An 8,180-nucleotide genomic window follows, 5' to 3' on the forward strand; every position below is an offset into this window, starting at 1 on the left:
ATCCTGGCTGCATCCTGGGTCCCAGGCGCACTTCAGAGGCCACTTTTCAAAGCAGTGAGCTTTCTGTCTTTGAAAAGTGGCCTCCAAAGCAAATCCAGGATGCATCTGGGATGCAATTGCCCAACAGAATCGGCAGTGAATTATGAGTGATAATACCTGACTGCATCCCACAACCTGGCTGCATCCCATTAGGGAGCAGTCAAGTTATTTGTCCATACAATAATCTCCTCAGTGCAGTTACATTAATATAACATTTGCAGGCTTATCACAGTTCCCTATCTGACTCTTACTCAAAACTCTCACTAACTTCTCTCCTTCCCTCACTCCTGGTTTTATATCTTATCCTTCCCCTACAGTTCCACCAGCACAATCACAATCAGGAAGCCAAGTCTTCCCAGAGACTCTGTCAAGGCTTCCCACTCCTTTCCTCCAACTGGCCATCTGACCATGATGGCAGGAAGGAGTTCAGGCATGAACTGAAGAGGACCACCCAGCCCCAGTGATGATGGTTGAGCTTCCTCATTTGGCTGTTCCCTCCATCCTGGTCCTGCTAGTTGCTACATGGTACTGGTGGGCAGGAGATAGGTCAGTCTAGAATGGGGAGACACTGAGTACTGGTGTATAGACATATGAAGCTGTGTTTTGTGAAGCTGAAGGCTTTCACAGCCAGCATCCACAGTTTTTTGTGGGTTTTTCAGGCTATGTGGTTGTGTTCTAGAAGATTTCTTTCCTGACGTATCTGTGGCTAGCATCCTCAGAGAATGCTGGCATGGAAGTGTGTTGGGTATACAAACACTATGTGACCTTTGGTTGGAAGCAAGTGATTTACATGACTTACAGATGCTGGCAAAACATCAGGGAAGAATTCTTCTAGAACACAACCACATAACCCAAAAAATCCACAAAAATATGAAGCTGTGTTTGTTTTCACATACTATTTTATTGTCAGTTTATTCTGTGGATCTCATTTTCTCCCTCATCTTGTCCTCTAGAATTCACATACTTGTCTTTGCCTCCATGTGACTTCTTCTTGGGGAGGGAGCTGGGTGGAGGTGAAGCTAAGAGGAGCATGCTTTCTCCTCCTCCTCTACAACTGCCTTGGCTTCCTCCTCAGGGAGAAAGCCACAGCAGTGAAGAAGGGCTGGGTGCTGGCAGCAGCATCACACACTCCCTGGAGTGGGAGGAGGAGGGCCCAACCAGGTGTCACTCCTCTTCTGAGGTGTGACACAGTGTGGTCCCCCCCCCCCACTCCCTTAGTGACACAACTACCTCAGTATATCAGTTGCTGGCAAACATGAGAGGAGAGTTCATTTTCATTCTGCAAGTAGACTTCCATGGACAACTGGTTGGCTATTGTGAGAACAGAATCTTGGACTAAATGGGCCTTTGATTTGATCTAACATTGCTCTTCCTATGTTCTTCTCTCTTACATGGTTGGATTGCAGTTACTATGCCTCACCATTGGCTGTGACTATTTCCTATACCTCACAATTGGCTCTGCTGGCTAGGGCTATTTGCCATTGCAGTTCCACAACATCTGGATAACTGAACAAATTGTTCCTGGTAGTCTGGGTACAAAGTACCAATGACTGGCCATATAGCTCATACAGTGCAACCAAGGTGGAGGAGGGAATAGTTACAATTTACACCAGAAAGCTGCCTCCTAGGTACCATTTGAAACTAGCTTTGCATCCATGCCTTGTAGAGAGTGATTGTTGTTTGTTGCTCTGCAGTGACCGCTAGGGAGAGGCTTTAATGGATTTGTAAGTGTGTAAATTAAGTCCCAGCTGTTGATGGCAGGTAAAGGAAGGGCAGCAAATATTGCTGAGCGTCCTAAAGTATCGAATTTAGGCTGAAGGTGGTTTCTTCGCAGGTCAGCAGGCCCTTTACATGTGCATAACTCACGTAACAACCAGAATTGTATGGCTGGGGGTGGCAGTAATTTTGGCATGCTAAAAGGGAAAGAGATATAAAGTGCTTCCTGTTCAAAGTCAGGGTGATCTATTCCAAGTTGATGCCTGGACCATGAGATTAGGGGTTCTGGTACTAGATTATGTTAAGTAGCTAATAAAGTTGTGATCTTTATTTTCCCGAAGTTTCATATCCTCATTCATTAGTGAGTCTGCAAATTGAAAATGACAGTAATAACAATATGCCTGCTTTACAGGATTTGTGCAAAGATTACTGAGATAACCCATTTAAACACCTTCCCCACTACAGCAAACAGTAAATATATATATGCCAGAATCCTGTTGGAGCATTACCTCTTTGTAAGTGGACTTACGCCTGTGGGAATAAAAATTGGGCAGTTCTGTAATGTCAGTATCCAGTAGAGTGCTGCTGTTATGGTACTACATAGTAAAGCTGGCAAAGTGGGATATGCATCACATCAGTCTCAATGGATATTGCATCAGTCCTGATCTATATTGGGAACCAATGCACATCAGGTACTCTTGCTGGTGTACTCTTGCCCTTCCTAAGTAATAGGGTTTCTTAGCATCTCTGCTACATAGCTAAGTATACATAAAGTTATGTAATGCAGACGGTGATACAAATTTCCATCAATTAATTTTTCCTATTTATCTTCTGCCCATCTCCATGTTACACTTGGGGGGAATGGTTTTTTTTTAATTCCCCACTATTTTCATTTCCTCTTGTCTCAAACTGGAAAAATAAAAGGAGTGAGGAAAAAACATTTAGCAATTTCACTGATAAACATAACATTTTATAAAGAGAAAGAAAAGAAAGAGAGCTTTATTTCCTATACATCCTAAGTGCTGTCTACCAAAACGTAAAACTGTAAGACATGAGTGTAAGATGAAATATGATATAATTGGTTGATTTACCTACATCAGGAAACAGACGTGAGCATTAAAATTCTGGGACTTGGTTTATGGAAAATAAAAATTCAAAAAGGCACCAGGGGATACACAGCTATATGGGCGAGGAAGCACAGTAATCCCAGGGAGAGGAGGGACATAGCTATCTAGCTGCTACAGGAAAGGGAACTGATTGTACAGGGAAGGAACCTGTGAACAGTTATGAGATACTTACTGGCCTCCTGAGGATGATGACAAAAGGAAATCAGAAAACAGATAAGGAAGGTCTGTAGAAATGGTTAGAATACTTGATTATAAATTGGGAGGCAGGGGAGTATCCATTTACCACTTAACAGAGAAACCATCTGTGAGATTACAGCAGAACACTGTGTGTTCCTAATTCACAAAGCACCATAAGGCCAACCTCGTTTTTCAAAAAATAGTGAATAATACAATATATTTTCTTAACAGAGATGCTAAGAAAAATACAAATACACTAAGTAGAACCCTTAGTGTGGATGTACATTGCTGCAGGCAATTGCTGCACGCATAGCTGCAGGCAATGTTGGCAAGGCTGGTGCAAAGACGAAGAAGATTTGAATCATTGTGACAAACTGCTAGCCTATCTTCTGTCAGTTGGAAGATTCTCCATTAGCTCATGAATGACATCCCACCCAGATGACCTCATAGAAAGAAACAGGACACAAAATGGAGGCCATGGCATTAGATGGTGAGGTGGTAGTGGTTATAGCACTACCACTGTGACCCGCATCAAACACCCAAATAGAATCATGGGGTCTGTAGTACATTGTAGTGATGGTGCTCCCTTCACACTGTGTGCATAGTATGAACCTATGCAACCTCAAAATGTTCCCAGAAGATTATGTACTGGGCAATCAGTCCTGGTGCTGCCTCTCTCAGACAAAGTACCTTGCAGTGTCTGGGGGATCAGCAATATCCTGAGAGCTGAGACTGCAGCCTGGGACTGAGTTGCCTGATGCTTGTCAATCCTCCCATCTTCTTGCTTCATGGGTCTTCTAGTCACTAGCTCCTGATCTCTCAGCACAACCAGTCCAAGCCTGAACTGGTAGCTCACCTTTCATCTCCCAAGAATCATCTTCATTCATATTTTGTCTCCAAAGCATCCTCATCCTCAGTTTTTTTTGGGGTTTTCAGGCTATGTGGCCATGTTCTAGAAGAGTTTCTTCCTGACATTTCACCAGCATCTGTGGCTGTCATCTTCATCCTCATCATACCCCCCATCTCCCCTGTACTATAGCTTTCTATCACTGTACCTCTTTAAAATGAGCTCACACAATTTTGGGACCTCAAGTTCTCATGTATAGTTATTGTATGTCAGCACCTCTCCCCCCCTTCCCCTCTCTCTCCGATTATAAAAAAGATAGTAGATCGCTGAAGTGTGTACTTTCATGGCTCCTGCCATCTAGTTGTGAAAATAGCAAAGCTACTTAGCCGTTGTAACTCCTGTTATCTGGAAAACAAATAGTAAACATAGGCCCGGTACAGGCAGTCAGGAGAGCCCTATATATATCTGTCATGGCTCCTGTCATCTAATTTAGAAAGAGGCAACTTTCAGTCAAGTTGCTGAGCAGTGGCCAGACCTATTGAGTTCCTTTGGTATCCCAATAAGAATAGGCAATGCAACTTACGTACCCAGCATTCCTGTGTGCATGTGGGCATGCATGGATTGAGAATCAGATGTGATTACTCTCTGGGTTGCCTTGTGCCAGTCACCACCTCTGCCCAAACCTACCTCATAGGCTTTTTGTGAGGATAAGTACAAGGAGTGTCTATCCTATTAGAAGAAAGGCAGGAAGAAAATCAGTGCAGTGGATAGATCTTGGAAGTTGGAAGGCGTGTGAGATACAAATGTAATATGTAACGTTTTAATTTTTAATAGAACAAAAATCCTGATAAGCTTTACAAGAAACTCCAGATTCCCAGGACATGTTCTGAAAAATCACCTAAATAGTCTCGATTTCTTCAATGATTTCTCTTATATAGTTAACAGTTTTTCCATACTGCACTCCAACAGTTCCTCAGTCCTACTTCATACATTTTCAGAATCATTATCACAGATGTTCCTATGCTCTTTATACAGCATTATCATTCCAGTAACAATAATACCATGAAGAATACTCTAGGCTGTAGGTACAAATGATTGCCTTGTGATCAGAGTCAGCACTGACTACGGGTAGCATCCTGCTTCAAGCCCTCATCAATGCAAATGAGCTGATGTTGGCCATTTGTCATAGACTGCTCTCCAGTCATTTCCTTAATGACTTGCTAATTTTTCTCTCTGTATCTTGAGCCTCACAAACTAGAACTTTGCCGCTCTCACACAGACCAATACAACTGAGACATCAGCTGAAATTGATAGCATGCTCACATATTAATTTTTGCCGAACCTTGTTTCTCTATATTCCCACTGATGTTCCAATCTTTAAATCTCCAGATTTTTTTTTTTTTGTACTGAGCAATTCAGAAACAAGTAAGTAGTTTCCTTCCAACTAAAAATAAAAATAACCCAGTAATTTGGTTTCTAAAAAATAACATGTTACTTACTGGTCAGGAATCTCTTCATTTACTCTTCTTTTCTTAAAGGTTTTGGTATTCAGTATATATATTTTCACTCATTGAAAGAAAGATTCCTGAAATATCATGTCACTACTGTGCAACCATTTAACATATGTGAAATATTTTATCATTTTTCTTGGGTTTTAATGCTTCATTCAACAACCAGAGTCAAGTAAGTTAAGCATTTTGTTGATTTCAGCAGAGTGATTTAAACATTCCTTGGCGGTTCCTAATTGTTCCCAGGATTTGTACTAAACATTATCCAGAGGATAAACCATAGAAAATATTGTTATTATATAAAGATATTAGATATTGCAGTTGGTTGTGCCACATCTTTCCTGACTAACCTTGAAAGTAAATGTGGGAATCAAGTTGGGATTCATGTACATCCCAGGTGAGTGCTTTGAATGTACATGCCAAGTGCTATTCTGATTTCTGAAACAGATATTACAACAGGTTTTGAATTTTCCTCCCCATTTTTGAAAGTATGTGAAAGGATAAAGCAGTCCAAGCTGTCATGTCAGGCATCTGATAACTGTACCTTGAGCATTTGCACCAAATCTTATTCTGAGATCTTGATATTCAAGAGAGTTGTGTTACAAAGTACCAGAATGTCCACTGAGGCAGTTAAATACAGTTCTTCATTTTGAATGAGCAATCTATTCTTCAAGTAAAATTGTACAGTTCATCTGCATAAAAATCTCTGCTTGATCAACTGATGTAGATATTTGGTATGATCAACAAGGATGTTCTGCAGAACAAGTCTTGTTTGCACTACTAGGATTTCTGGAGCATCAGGACAGAAATCTTACTGCAGACCACATTCACTTCAGCGAGGACTGCTCAGAAGAACCTCCCAATTATTTGTGTCTGCTTGATGGCCTGACATGACAGCTTGGACTGCACTGCTGAGCAGTGATGTATATGTATATGTGTGTGTGTGTGTGTTTACAGAGAGAGAGAGAGAGAGAGAGAGAGACACACAGAGAATCTCCTTGCCTCAGACATTTATGTTGCAAGGAAGTCAAACCAGTAGCTTCCTTATTTGTCTGACCATATTTACTCTTCCTAGAGAAAACAACACACATGATATGCTAAATATATTCTGCCACATGTCAAGTACTCCTGTATCTTCTTTACCTCTGCATGAAAAAAGAGAACAAATTCAAGTTCTCTGAGTTATCTGAGGTGTCTTTTCTCCCCCCTCCACATTATTTTTGCTCATCTCATTTCAAAGTGACTTTGCAGCACTCACAGATTTTAGACAAGAAAAAGCTAATATTTCTTCTAGGAATGCAGATCATGTCATAGGTGAAAATAATTGTACCTGACAGTTGAGAAAGCAGTAATTGGAAGGAGAACTGTTTAAATAGCACTTAGATTTTATTTTCTAGCTCTATCTATTACATGTAATGTTAGTAGTCTTGGCGGATTTACTCCAAGACCTGGGTTTTGCGGGATCAGTTTTAAATTGGTTTAAATCCTACCTGTCAAACAGATCTTTTGCGGTGGTTACAGGAGGTCAGGTTGCTGCCCCCATCTCATTAGCTGTTGGCGTCCCTCAAGTTTCTGTCTTGGGTCCTTTACTGTTCTCCCTTTATACCCTATCCCTGGGAAATATGATTAGCTCCTACAGCTTTCATTATTACCCATATGCCAACAACACTCAGCTGTACTTCTCTATCCCTGAGATTTCTCCAGGTGTTGATCAGCAATTATCATCATGTCTGCAGTCTCTCAGTGGATGATTCACCAGTGCCTGAAGCTCAACATGATCAAAACTGAGCTACTTGTCTTCCCACCCAAGCCATCTTTGCAATGTTCTTTGTCAATTACTGTAAATGACATTTTTATTCAGTCTGTCAGTGAGGCCCATAGTCTTGGCTTCCTATTTGACTCTTCATTATCGTTCACTCCACAGATCCCGGCTACAGCCAAGTCATGCAGATTCTTTCTTTATAATCTCGTCAGAATTCGACCATTTCATTCTGCTTTGACGGCAAAGACTTTGGTGCATTCATTGTTGATATCACACCTGGATTATTGCAATTCATTGCTAGTGGGTCTTCCTATTTCCCACATTATCCCCCTAATCTCTGTGCAATGCTCAGCAGCCAGGATAATCTTCTCTGCCTGTCACTTTGATCATATTACCCCCTTGTTGTTAAACCTCCATTGGCTTCCTATTTTTTTCAGAATCTGATATAAAATTCTCTCCTGACCTTTAAAGCCCTTCATGGCTTTGCTCCCTCTTGTCAGTGCTCATCTCTCCTCATGCATTGTGATCCTGTGACACCGTTCTCCTGACCCAGCCAAGGATCTCCTCCTCCCCTACTTGAATCTACCTCTTCTCCTGAGCTGCTTTTCATGCCTGGTACCTCCCCCCACCATATAATCAAGAACTATTACTTCCTTGGCTAAATTTAAGACCAAATTAAAGACACTCTTGTTTAGGGAGGCATTCCAAATTATTGGTTGTTAATCTGCTGCTTACTTTGTCTTTATTGTATACTAGTTAGTATTATTTTAGCGATATTTCAGCAGCACATAGGGGCCAGAGAGACAAGCACAGAGTGTGGGGGCATCAAGATCCAGCTTGGGTGGGCAAAATCCTCACCTCCAGGGGCCATACATGCCTCCCACCAGACTTCAGAAGGGCATGTCCCCCTGTGCCACCATTTCTTGTCAACTCAAAGGCCCATAATAATAATAATAATAATAATAATAATAATAATAATAATAATAATAATAATAATAATAATA

The sequence above is a fragment of the Sceloporus undulatus genome, chromosome 5, assembly GCF_019175285.1.
Source record: "Sceloporus undulatus isolate JIND9_A2432 ecotype Alabama chromosome 5, SceUnd_v1.1, whole genome shotgun sequence".
NCBI lineage: Eukaryota > Metazoa > Chordata > Lepidosauria > Squamata > Phrynosomatidae > Sceloporus > Sceloporus undulatus.